The 12,841-nt window shown below is 43.9% G+C and overlaps 1 protein-coding gene across 1 annotated transcript in view; it reads left to right on the forward strand.

The window, feature by feature from the left end:
* The first annotated feature begins 11,524 nt into the window (after positions 1–11,524).
* LOC124287047 overlaps positions 11,525–12,841 on the forward strand; it is a 77,287-nt gene continuing 75,970 nt past the window's right edge. Inside the window, 1 exon segment of the mRNA XM_046723514.1 lies at positions 11,525–11,673. The gene's annotated coding sequence lies outside the window, so the exon portion shown is untranslated.

Below are 12,841 nucleotides of genomic sequence, written 5' to 3' on the forward strand. Positions count from 1 at the left end.
TATCTTGTGTGGAAATGTGTGAGTGAGTGAGTATACAGACCGCTTTGTTTCTTCCAACTTGAAACAATGTGGACCCATGAAGATCCGGGTTAGAATATTGATCTTCAGAAACCCATGCTTGTCGTAAGAGGCGACTAACGGGATCGGGTGGTCAGGCTCGCTGACTTGGTTAACACATGTCATCGGTTCCCAATTGCGCAGATCGATGCTCATGCTGTTGATCACAAGAGTTTCTGGTCCAGACTCGATTTTTTACAGACCGCCTCCATATAGCTGGAATATTGCTGAGTGCGGCGCCAAACTAAACTCATTCACTCACTGAAACAATGGGGTCTAAGGGTACTCTGGCCTGCCAGGAATGTATTGTCACGGGTTCGAATCTCGGTCCATGATTATGTCTCTTGGTTTGCAGCAACAGTCCCACTGATTTCTCCATAGTGAGCGGCGGTGGGGTAGCCTAGTGGTTAAAGCGTTCGCTCGTCACGCCGAAGGCCAGTGTTCGATTCCGCACATGGTACAATGTGTGAAGCCCATGTTTAGAGTCCCCCGCCGTGGTATTGCCCGAACAATGCTAAAAGTGGCGTAAAACCATACTCACTCACTGCACCATAGCGCAACGTCTAACGTCAAAGAACTGCTTCATGTTTTACTGTGATGTAAGTAAAGCTTTTGGTCTAACGGAAAGTCGGTGGTTCCAGAGACGTTGAAAGATGGATTGGCAACATAAGGACTGGTCGGATCGGAATCAGTAGACTATGTCTGAAAGGAGTTATTGATGTGTGACGATCGGTGGCCGAGTGGTTACAACACTCTCTCATCTGGAAATGGGGGCCAGGGTTTGATTCTCCACCAGGGTATAATGCGTGAAGACCATTTGTGGTATCCACCGCCATGATAGTAATAGACTATTGCTGAAAGGGAATTAAACCACACAGACTTTGCATACATTTGAATACCCCCTAATCGTATTTATCTGGCAATTGGTGTCCGGTATCCGTCGAGTTCGGACAAACAAGGTCTAACTATATGAGGGGTTCTGATAGAAGAACAAGTTCCTGGCGACCAATGCTAACGTAATGCGATGTCTGAGCCTTCCCAGGAAGAGGTATTTTCCTCTCTAACAAGTTGTGCACTCCTTTCATTAACCTTGCTCCAAGGCTGTACTGACTGCTAAGCCCATTGGTGTATAGTAATTCTATCCTATAAAGAAGCAAGTCTAGATACGCGGGTAGTACAGAACCCAGTTCGTGAAAGGAATATTTATATTTTATAGAAATTATCATTTAAACTATTTATTATTACCTTAGAGACTTGTGCAAGTCTATCCTTTCTTCTACAGTTGTAGCGATATGATCGCTTCATGTAACACGGTGCTGGATTCCGCTCCATATAGCGATCGGAGCACTAAGGGTATCGTATCTATAATACCTTAGTACTAAGATTCCTTTTAGGAATGTGTCATAGGGCCCGTTTGTACAAAGTGATAAAGGTTCAAAGACCTTAGTAAATCCATACTTTAACGTAGACTAGGCAGATCAGTTTATGGAAAATGGTTTTGGGTCCGTTCAACAAAGCGGCCTTAGTACTAAGATAATCGTAAGTTCGTAACTACTGCACTTTAACAGGTTTAGCAATGAGCTCATTTGGAGTAAATGGATCCAGGACCAACTTGTACGAAGTGGTTACGACAGACGGAGCGGTGGGGTATACTAAAGCGTTCGTTCGTCACGCCGAAGGCCCGGGTTCGATTCCCTACATGGGTACAATGTGTGAAACCCATTTCTGGAGTCCCCTGCCGTGATATTGCTGGAATATTGCTAAAAGCTGCGTAAAATCCACCTCATTCACGTATTCTAAGACCATCGTAAATCCCTCACTTTAAAATGCATTTACTAGTATTAGTGAAACATGGTCTTGAACAAGCAATTAATTAACCTGTCATATTCTGACTGAGTTGTAAACCCCGGTATTCCCACACACGCCCGTAACGAACCCATCATTCAAGGTATTTCAAACTATTACCTTTCGTGACATGCCCCCGGAGTAGGACATCAGGTAGTGTTATAACCCAATGCACTAGCCACTTCAAACTCTGGGTTCGTTCCCTTAGCACTTGTCTGTCTCACAGTCCCTGAACCACATTATTTTCCCGACTGCTTAGCCCTCCCTGCAATGATAAAGCCCTAAGTTAAGCAAGTCTACATTCCTTCAGGTTCTGAATTTCCCATCTGACTGGGGCTCCTTTTCAATTTAAATGGGTTTATTTTTTACTATCTAAATTATATATATTCAGAGACTAAGCGTTAGTCTACCTACTCACTTGAACGACTCGACATTGTTGTCCCCCGCCAGTACCTTGCAAGGGAGCAGACTATTTCAGTCATGCCTGACCTCTATCAAACAATAGCACTTGAACGTTATTTTTAGCAAAGAAGGCAGGTCACACAAACAAGGCGCTACATTTGAGTGAACGCTCAGGTTTTAGGTTATAAATTCAGGGGCTCGAGCTTCAGGAAACAAGGATCACAAAAGCGGTGAGTCGAACCTTGTAAATCAGTGAGGATTCTGGAAACATCTGGACTTCAATAACAAACTTAGACAACAATGCGTGATTTGACCGTGAACTGTGACACGGCGGTGGATGGATGCAGTGGCCTATAACAACATTCGACATGCAGTTGTGCCTGCACAAATAGATGGTCCCTGAAACTATTAGGCCTTTAGAACTGAGTATGTCACAGTGACAGAAATAGGTGATCCATGAACCTATTAAACTATTTGGTCTTCACAATTGGATATGTCACAGTGACAGAAACCGGTGGTACTTGAAACTGTTAGACCTTTACAACTGGATATGTCAAAGGGACAGAAATAGATAGTCCTTGAAACTGTTAGACCTTTACAACTGGATATGTCAGTGACAGAAACCGGTGGTACTTGAAACTGTTAGACCTTTACAACTGGATATGTCAAAGGGACAGAAATAGATAGTCCTTGAAACTGTTAGACCTTTACAACTGGATATGTCACAGTGACAGAAACCGGTGGTACTTGAAACTGTTAGACCTTTACAACTGGATATGTCAAAGGGACAGAAATAGATAGTCCTTGAAACTGTTAGACCTTCACAACTGGAGATGTCACAGTGACAGAAACCGGTGGTACTTGAAACTGTTAGACCTTTACAACTGGATATGTCAAAGGGACAGAAATAGATAGTCCTTGAAACTGTTAGACCTTTACAACTGGATATGTCACAGTGACAGAAACCGGTGGTACTTGAAACTGTTAGACCTTTACAACTGGATATGTCAGGGATCAACTGGGACAGAAATAGATAGTCCTTGAAACTGTTAGACCTTCACAACTGGAGATGTCACAGTGACAGAAACCGGTGGTCCTTGAAACTGTTAGACCTTCACAACTGGATATGTCACAGTGACAGAAACCGGTGGTACTTGAAACTGTTAGACCTTTACAACTGGATATGTCAAAGGGACAGAAATAGATAGTCCTTGAAACTGTTAGACCTTCACAACTGGATATGTCACAGTGACAGAAATAGGTGGTACTTGAAACTGTTAGACCTTTACAACTGGATATGTCACAGTAACAGAAACCGGTGGTCCTTGAAACTGTTGCACCTTTACAACTGGATATGTCAAAGGGACAGAAACCGGTGGTACTTGAAACTGTTAGACCTTTACAACTGGATATGTCACAGTGACAGAAACCGGTGGTACTTGAAACTGTTAGACCTTTACAACTGGATATGTCAAAGGGACAGAAACCGGTGGTACTGGAAACTGTTAGACCTTTACAATTGGATATGTCACAGTGACAGACATAGGTAGTCCTTGAAACTGTTAGACCTTTACAACTGGATATGTCGAAGGGACAGACATAGGTAGTCCTTGAAACTGTTAGACCTTTACAACTGGATATGTCGAAGGGACAGACATAGGTAGTCCTTGAAACTGTTAGACCTTTACAACTAGATATGTCGAAGGGACAGACATAGGTAGTCCTTGAAACTGTTAGACCTTTACAACTAGATATGTCGAAGGGACAGACATAGGTAGTCCTTGAAACTGTTAGACCTTTACAATAAGATATGTCGAAGGGACAGAAACCGGTGGTACTTGAAACTGGATATGTCATTGAGGCACAAATCGGAACAAACAAAATTGATACATGTGATAAACATTGGCTAATGTAATCATATGTAATTTATGTGATCATAAACAGCTAATTTCATAACTTTGCTGAGGTTTCTCAAGTACTTTCATGATATATGCCGGCACTGCCATTTTGCAGGTGACGAGTCCCTCTTTAACTAAAAGGTAAATATTGATGTTACGTAGTACTTATTTCATAACTTCATGGCTACAGAGGGTGTCGCTCAGTGCATGGTTTAAAATCGATGTTACTGATAGTGCATGGTAAATGCGCCCGATTTTGTACGAGGATGACCCACACGCCAAATGCACATCCATCACCTGTGCGACGTCCTCCCGGTCTTCATCTCTTGAGCAGCTGACGGAGCTCCTGTTTGAAGTTTGGAGGGAGTGTTGAAATACTTCATATAATTACATAGTCACAACCAATGTCTGCCTTTTGAAAACAACTCAACCAGATCGCAACATTAACACAACGAAATGGCTTTGAAAGGTATTACAGGATTATTCATCAAATCGAGATAAAATATCCTTAAAGTGTTCATGGGTCTGGTGGTTGGGTGGACTGGTAGCTGAAGCGTTCACTCGTCACACCCAAGACCGTGGTGAGTGAGTGAATGAGTCCGCAACATTCCAGCTGTGACACAAAGACACAGTAGAGCTTGTGCCCATTTCTGGTGTCCCCCGCCGTGATGTTGCTGGAATATTGCTAAAAGCGGCGTAAAACCAAACTCACTCAGTCAGTCAGTCAGTAGAGCTTATAAAAGACATGCCTGTGGTCCAAAGCACAAGCGACAGTCAATATCTCTGGGAAATGATTAATACCCAGTTAGCCAGGTTACATATCGAAACAACGCTTAAAGTATATCGATATATATACCCTCTAGCATGTCTCTCAATAATGAATAATCAGACCTTTTGCCAATGAGTCAATTTTCCCTGAAGGAGCAAACCGCCAACTTTACCAAGAGAACATCCGATCAACCACAAACAAGCATCAGGTTGATTCATCTGACCATCGGTCATATTTGAGTTGCACAAACCCTTACTCCTGTACAGAGGATCTGGTCTTAAATCCATACTGGTCGCTTGGTGTAATTCCAAGTTTTTGACAATGAACACCTGAGACCCGTCTCCCAACAGTAAACACCAGACCCGTCTCCCAACAGTAAACACCAGACCCGTCTCCCAACAGTAAACACCAGACCCGTCTCCCAACAGTCAACACCAGACCAGTATCCCACAGTAAACACCAGACCCGTCTCACACAATAAACAATTACCCGTCTCCCACAGTGAACATCAGACCAGCCTCCCTGAGTAAACAGAAAACCCGTCTCCCACAGTAAGCACCAGACCCGTCTCCCACAGTCAACACTAGACCCGTCTCCCACAGTCAACACCAGACCACTATCCCACAGTAAGCACCAGACCCGTCTCCCACAGTCAACACTATACCCGTCTCCCACAGTAAACAAAAACCCCGTCTCCAACAGTAAACACCAGACCCGTCTCTCACAGTAATTATAACCACAAGACCCGTCTCTCACAGTAAACACCAGACCTGTCTCTCACAGTCAACACCAGACCTGCCTCCCTCAGACAACACCAGACCTGTCTCTCACAGTAGCCTCCACACCCATCTTCTACAGTAAACACCAGACACGTCTCTCACAGTACATACCAGACCCATCTTCTACAGCGGAGACTAGACCCGCCTCACACAGTAAACAGCAGACCCGTCTCCTACAATAAACACTATACCCGTCTTCAAACAGTATCCTTAAGACCCGTCTTCTGCATTAAACACCAGACCCGTCTCCTACAGTAAACACCAGACCCGTCTTCTGCAGTAAACACCAGACCCGTCTCCCAACAGTAAACAATGACCCGTCTCACACAATGAACAGCTTAACAGCCTCCTTGAGTAAACACCAGTAAACTAAAGACCAGTCTCCCAACAGTAAACACCAAACCCGCCTCCCACAGTAAACACCAGACCTGTCTCTCACAATGAACACCAGACCCGTCTTCTGCAGTAAACACCAGACCCGTCTTCTGCAGTAAACACACACCTGCCTCCCACAGTAAACACCAGACCTGTCTCTCACAGTAACCACCAGACCCGTCTCCCACAGTAAACACCAGACCCGCCTCCCACAGTAAACACCAAACCTGTATCTCACAATGAACACCAGACCCGTCTTCTGCAGTAAACACCAGACCCGTCTTCTGCAGTAAACACCAGACCCGTCTTCTACTGTAAACACCAAACCCGTCTCCCACAGTGAACACCAGACCCGTCTCCCAACAGTAAACACCAGACCCGTCTCCCAACAGTAAACACCAGACCCGTCTCCCAACAGTAAACACCAGACCCGTCTCCCAACGTCTTCTACTGTCTCACACAGTAAACAATGAACAGCTTAACAGCCTCCTTGAGTAAACACCAGTAAACAAAAGACCCGTCTCCCAACAGTAAACACCAAACTCGTCTCCCACAGTGAACACCAGACCCGTCTCCCAACAGTAAACACCAGACCTGTCTCCCAACAGTAAACACCAAACCCGTCTCCCAACAGTAAACACCAGACCCGTCTCCCACAGTGAACACCAGACCCGTCTCCCAACAGTAAACACCAGACCCGTCTCCCAACAGTAAACACCAGACCCGTCTCCCAACAGTAAACACCAGACCCGTCTCCCAACAGTAAACACCAGACCCGTCTCCCAACAGTAAACACCAGACCCGTCTCCCAACGTCTTCTACTGTCTCACACAGTAAACAATGAACAGCTTAACAGCCTCCTTGAGTAAACACCAGTAAACAAAAGACCCGTCTCCCAACAGTAAACACCAAACTCGTCTCCCACAGTGAACACCAGACCCGTCTCCCAACAGTAAACACCAGACCTGTCTCCCAACAGTAAACACCAAACCCGTCTCCCACAGTAAACACCAAACCCGTCTCCCACAGTGAACACCAGACCCGTCTCCCAACAGTAAACACCAGACCCGTCTCCCAACAGTAAACACCAGACCCGTCTCCCAACAGTAAACACCAGACCCGTCTCCCAACAGTAAACACCAGACCCGTCTCCCAACAGTAAACACCAGACCCGTCTCCCAGCAGTAAACACCAGACCCGTCTCCCAGCAGTAAACACCAGACCCGTCTCCCAACAGTAAACACCAGACCCGTCTCCCAACAGTAAACACCAGACCCGTCTCCCAACAGTAAACACCAGACCCGTCTCCCTTAGTCAACACCAGACTTCCATAATGAATATTCGGTCTACTTCCAACAAAGAACATCAACTATGGAGATCTGTCATTATCATTTTATATTCTATCGTTCTGCATGGATGTTTGTACATTCGTTCATACATAATGTAAACCGACATATGTAACAGAGTAGCGTAATTGGTCCTTGTATCACGTTTCACAACATCTGTGATGTATGTAGAAGGATATTCAGATATTTGATACGATTACAAAAATACATGCGAGTTATCTCATCTCATTCCAATATTGCCAAGCCATAATACACAAGTATGCTGTCCTCAGACGAAAACGACAAATAAGGTTTTACCATTGAAGCCGGTGAAACTCCATAAGCTATTATTATTATTGTCTGGTATGTTAAATGTAAATTCTATCATTATACACACAACCCGTAGAAATCCTGGTTAGAACTGATCTTCATCTATCCTGTCATCGGTTCCCATTGCGTAGATTATGCTCATGGTGTTGATCACTGGATTGTCTGGTCCAGGCTCAATTATTTACAGACCGCTGCCATATAGCTGGAATATTGCACAGCGTTAAGTGCCAACAACATAATTAATAACCTGGGCCCATTTGCAATAGCTCTAGGTTTGTTTGAAACACATCCCTGCCTGTTGGTTTCAAACATGGGTTCGTTTGTTGTTTAATGCCGTACTCAGCAATATTCCAGCTATATGGCGGCGGTATGTACATAATCGAGTCTGGACCAGACAATCCGGTGATCAACATCATGAGCATCGATATACGTAACTGGGATACGATGACATGTGTCAACCAAATCAACGAGCCTGACCACCCGACCCCGTCGGTCGCCCCTTACGACAAGCATGGTTTGCTGAAGATAAATTCTGACCCGGATCTTCACGGGTTCAAAGTGACGCTAAAGCAGATCCTCTCACTCATTCCGACGACATACACCTCCAGAAATTAATGATTTATTTTTTTTGAGACGCGGAAGTGAGTGGTTATGTTAAATTAGTTATGACACCTGTTTCAGATTTATACCGAAATCAACTTGATGTTTAAGTTTTTTTATTTTTTATTTATTTTTTATATTTTTATTATTATTATTTTATCCAGAATTTAATGATGGTACAGGACAGCGATTGGTCAAGAGTAGTTATCCCAGTAACATAGAGATGTTATTCCCTGTATAAATGAGGATGTCACATCCATTGTTCGACAATTCTTGATAAGATCGATCGTAGCGTTTTCGGATGACCTGGATAACTGAAAAATGTATGCGTGAATTTATTGCTTCGGTGATCGTACGCCTCTGTTAAGGCATCGGAGATATGATCACCCAAGGGATAAGGTCGCTTTGTGAAGAGGGAAACTGGTATCTTGTTGGTGGTGAAACCCGTTGACCAAAGCATGTACCTCACCCTGGTGCTGCAGGGTGTATGTGCAGACACTCATCTGGTCTTGTATGTACCTCACCCTGGTGCTGCAGGGTGTATGTGCAGACACATCTGGTCTTGTATGTACCTCACCCTGGTGCTGTTGGGTGTATGTGCAGACACACATCTGGTCTTGTATGTACCTCACCCTCGTGCTGTTGGGTGTATGTGCAGACACACATCTGGTCTTTTATGTACCTCACCCTGGTGCTGCTGGGTGTATGTGCAGACACACATCTGGTCTTGTATGTACCTCACCCTCGTGCTGTTGGGTGTATGTGCAGACACACATCTGGTCTTGTATGTACCTCACCCTGGTGCTGCATGGTGTATGTGCAGACACACATCTAGTCTTGTATGTACCTCACCCTGATGCTGTTGGGTGTATGTGCAGACACACATCTGGTCTTGTATGTACCTCACCCTAGTGCTGCTGGGTGTATGTGCAGACACACATCTGGTCTTGTATGTACCTCACCCTGGTGCTGTTGGGTGTATGTGCAGACACACATCTGGTCTTGTATGTACCTCACCCTGGTGCTGTTGGGTGTATGTGCAGGTACGCATCTGGTCTTGTATGTACCTCACCCTGGTGCTGCTGGGTGTATGTGCAGACACACATCTGGTCTTGTATGTACCTCACCCTGGTGCTGTTGGGTGTATGTGCAGACACACATCTGGTCTTGTATGTACCTCACCCTGGTGCTGTTGGGTGTATGTGCAGACACACATCTGGTCTTGTATGTACCTCACCCTTGTGCTGTTGGGTGTATGTGCAGACACTCATCTGGTCTTGTATGTACCTCACCCTGATGCTGCAGGGTGTATGTGCAGACAAACATCTTGTCTTGTATGTACCTCACCCTAATGCTGCAGGGTGTATGTGCAGACACTCATCTGGTCTTGTATGTACCTCACCCTGGTGCTGCAGGGTGTATGTGCAGACACACATCTGGTCTTGTATGTACCTCACCCTGGTGCTGTTGGGTGTATGTGCAGACACACATCTGGTCTTGTATGTACCTCACCCTGATGCTGCAGGGTGTATGTGCAGACAAACATCTGGTCTTGTATGTACCTCACCCTGGTGCTGTTGGGTGTATGTGCAGACACACATCTGGTCTTGTATGTACCTCACCCTGATGCTGCAGGGTGTATGTGCAGACAAACATCTGGTCTTGTATGTACCTCACCCTGGTGCTGTTGGGTGTATGTGCAGACACACATCTGGTCTTGTATGTACCTCACCCTGATGCTGTTGGGTGTATGTGCAGACAAACATCTGGTCTTGTATGTACCTCACCCTGGTGCTGTTGGGTGTATGTGCAGACACACATCTGGTCTTGTATGTACCTCACCCTGATGCTGCAGGGTGTATGTGCAGACAAACATCTGCTCTTGTATGTACCTCACCCTGGTACTGTGGTTGGGTGTATGTGCAGACGCACATCTGGTCTTGTATGTACCTCACCCTGATGCTGTTGGGTGTATGTGCAGACACACATCTGGTCTTGTATGTACCTCACCCTGATGCTGTTGAGTGTATGTGCAGACACACATCTGATCTTGTATGTACCTCACCCTGGTGCTGTTGGGTGTATGTGCAGACACACATCTTGTCTTGTATGTACCTCACCCTGATGCTGCTCCAGAAATGAGCTTCACACATTGTACCCGGGTAGAGTTCGAACCCGGTGCTTCGGCGTGACGGGGGAACGCATTAACCACAAAGTTTTACCCCACCCCGACACCCCCTTGCAGCGATAAAGAAAGATGTATGATTTATTATTAGATTTGCGTTAGGTGTAACTGTATAACTTACTTATCTTGAACCATATGGATAATATACGAAAATATTTCTTTAACTGTTCAATGACGTCATCAGTATGTCACAAACAATAGCATTCAATGTCTGCGAAGAACCCGTGTGGGAAAGAGATTTATTAGGATTTTCAAGACTAAATTTCACAATGAGACATAATATCTTGTTAATTTGAACAAACAATTATTTTCTCAACACGTGACTACTTTTGATTACATCGCAAGTAAAATAAATTTTATTGTTTCAAATTTTAACATTTCATAATTCCTTTACACTCTTCAAACCAAAACTTCGTATTGTGAAAAAACTTTAATTTTGCACATCGTCGACAGTAGTGTACAAAATAGCACTGTGTTAACGACTCCTAGCTTGCAAAGTCGATTGTGATATTTTCATCGAAATCTCACACAAATGTGGAAGGAGACACAACAAAACTCTCTTGTTTTGGCCTAGCTAACATAACACGGAATATGTTTATGTTTCGTTTCACAATACCCTTTTTACAGGCAGGTGCCATACACACTATGGATTTTCGCAAATATAACAATGACCAAACCCAGTAGACTGAACTCGTAGATCTTTATTAGGTACGAGTAATTTATGTCTCCGTGAGTGTTATTGATTGTTTACACGCTTCAGTGCAACTTTGAATAAATTACAATGATACATAAACTGGATCTGGAAATTATAGAGTCCATATAGAACATTATTAATTATCGATTCTGTTATGGTTCATGGTTGTGGCTAATCAATTCAGCGATTTCTCAACACTTGACTAGCCTCATCAAAGTTGATCCACCGTGACGTCACAATGCGCGAATTGCTTTGCGCACTGTCATTGCTTTCAATATGGCGGTGGGCACCATACCCCTCATATTTGAACAATATCTGTTATCATCGAGAACAAGGTGACCTGGCTTTGTTTATTTTCGCCCAACCAGCAAATTCACTGAACCGAGGCAAGCTGTTAGACGTACATCCACTACAGTAAGTATTGTGTGCTATGGATGCTCTCAGTCATTTAAAGGGAGAATAGTACATGTGCACCCTAGCATGTCGATTTCAGTGTCTCACGCCTGAGCAGTTTTGAGGGAAACAATCGGCCGAGCGATTTACCGGGGTGCCGTGCCCTCGCTTCGTACTGAAATATAACGGTGTTTTAATGAACTCCCGTTCAGTTTACTGAATTTAGATGAGCTACGCTTCTATTGTAGAGCAAAATGGACGCCCTGACCGATTTTCTCTTCGTTTCACGTTGATATGTCATGCGTCGCGACCCTGTCAGCTGATAATGACATCGACATCTCTATCGCGAGCTGGTCGCGTGCAGAGACGGCGAGTTAGTAACATTGTTGTACAATAGAATTACAATTCATTTTCTCACACTGTGATATAACACGTTATACCATTTCCCAGTATTAGTAGCGGATTTAGCAAGTTAAAGGTGGGCGGGTCCCTCTACACGTGATTAAATCATGGACAACAGTCCCCGGCTTCCTTGACCTCAACATTCCGGCTTTCAATATTTGCAGGATGGCTGTAAATTTGTCCAGATATTACTCGTAGTTATGTACACAAACAGCCATGGTTACAATAATTTTATCAGCTATTTTAAGTTTATAAAATTCAAAACACAATTCTTACCCATGTTCAAATTTGTCTCATTTTAAAATTTAACATCTTGAGTTGGTATTGCGTTTGATAAGCATTTCAAATCATTGTAATTAAAATTACTGTTTGTAGATTGTTTTCAGTGTGGCCAACACAGAAATGAACAAATTATTTATGTAATATGAGGAAACAGCCACAAGGGTGTGTATATAGCCATGATAACCTCTGAGGGAACAGCTTATCCATGTAATATAAAGAAACAGTCACAATGACCTGTATATGGCCATGATATCCTTTTAGAAAATTGTTTTTCATTGAAATGTAAGAAAACAGTCACTATAATGTGTATATAAGCATGATATTCTCTTAGGTAACAGCTTATCCACATAATATTAGGAAACAGTCACAATGTCTTTGTATATTCCATGATATCCTCTGAAATGGTCCAAATCACATCTACATTGTCATTATCTCATTGTAATATTGTGCACTGCCACATTTTGGTTACTAAGAGGTTGGTATGGGAGTCATTGCACCCAAATAC

The sequence above is a fragment of the Haliotis rubra genome, unplaced genomic scaffold (assembly GCF_003918875.1).
Source record: "Haliotis rubra isolate DU_JTF1 unplaced genomic scaffold, ASM391887v1 Scf4, whole genome shotgun sequence".
Classification (NCBI taxonomy): domain Eukaryota; kingdom Metazoa; phylum Mollusca; class Gastropoda; order Lepetellida; family Haliotidae; genus Haliotis; species Haliotis rubra.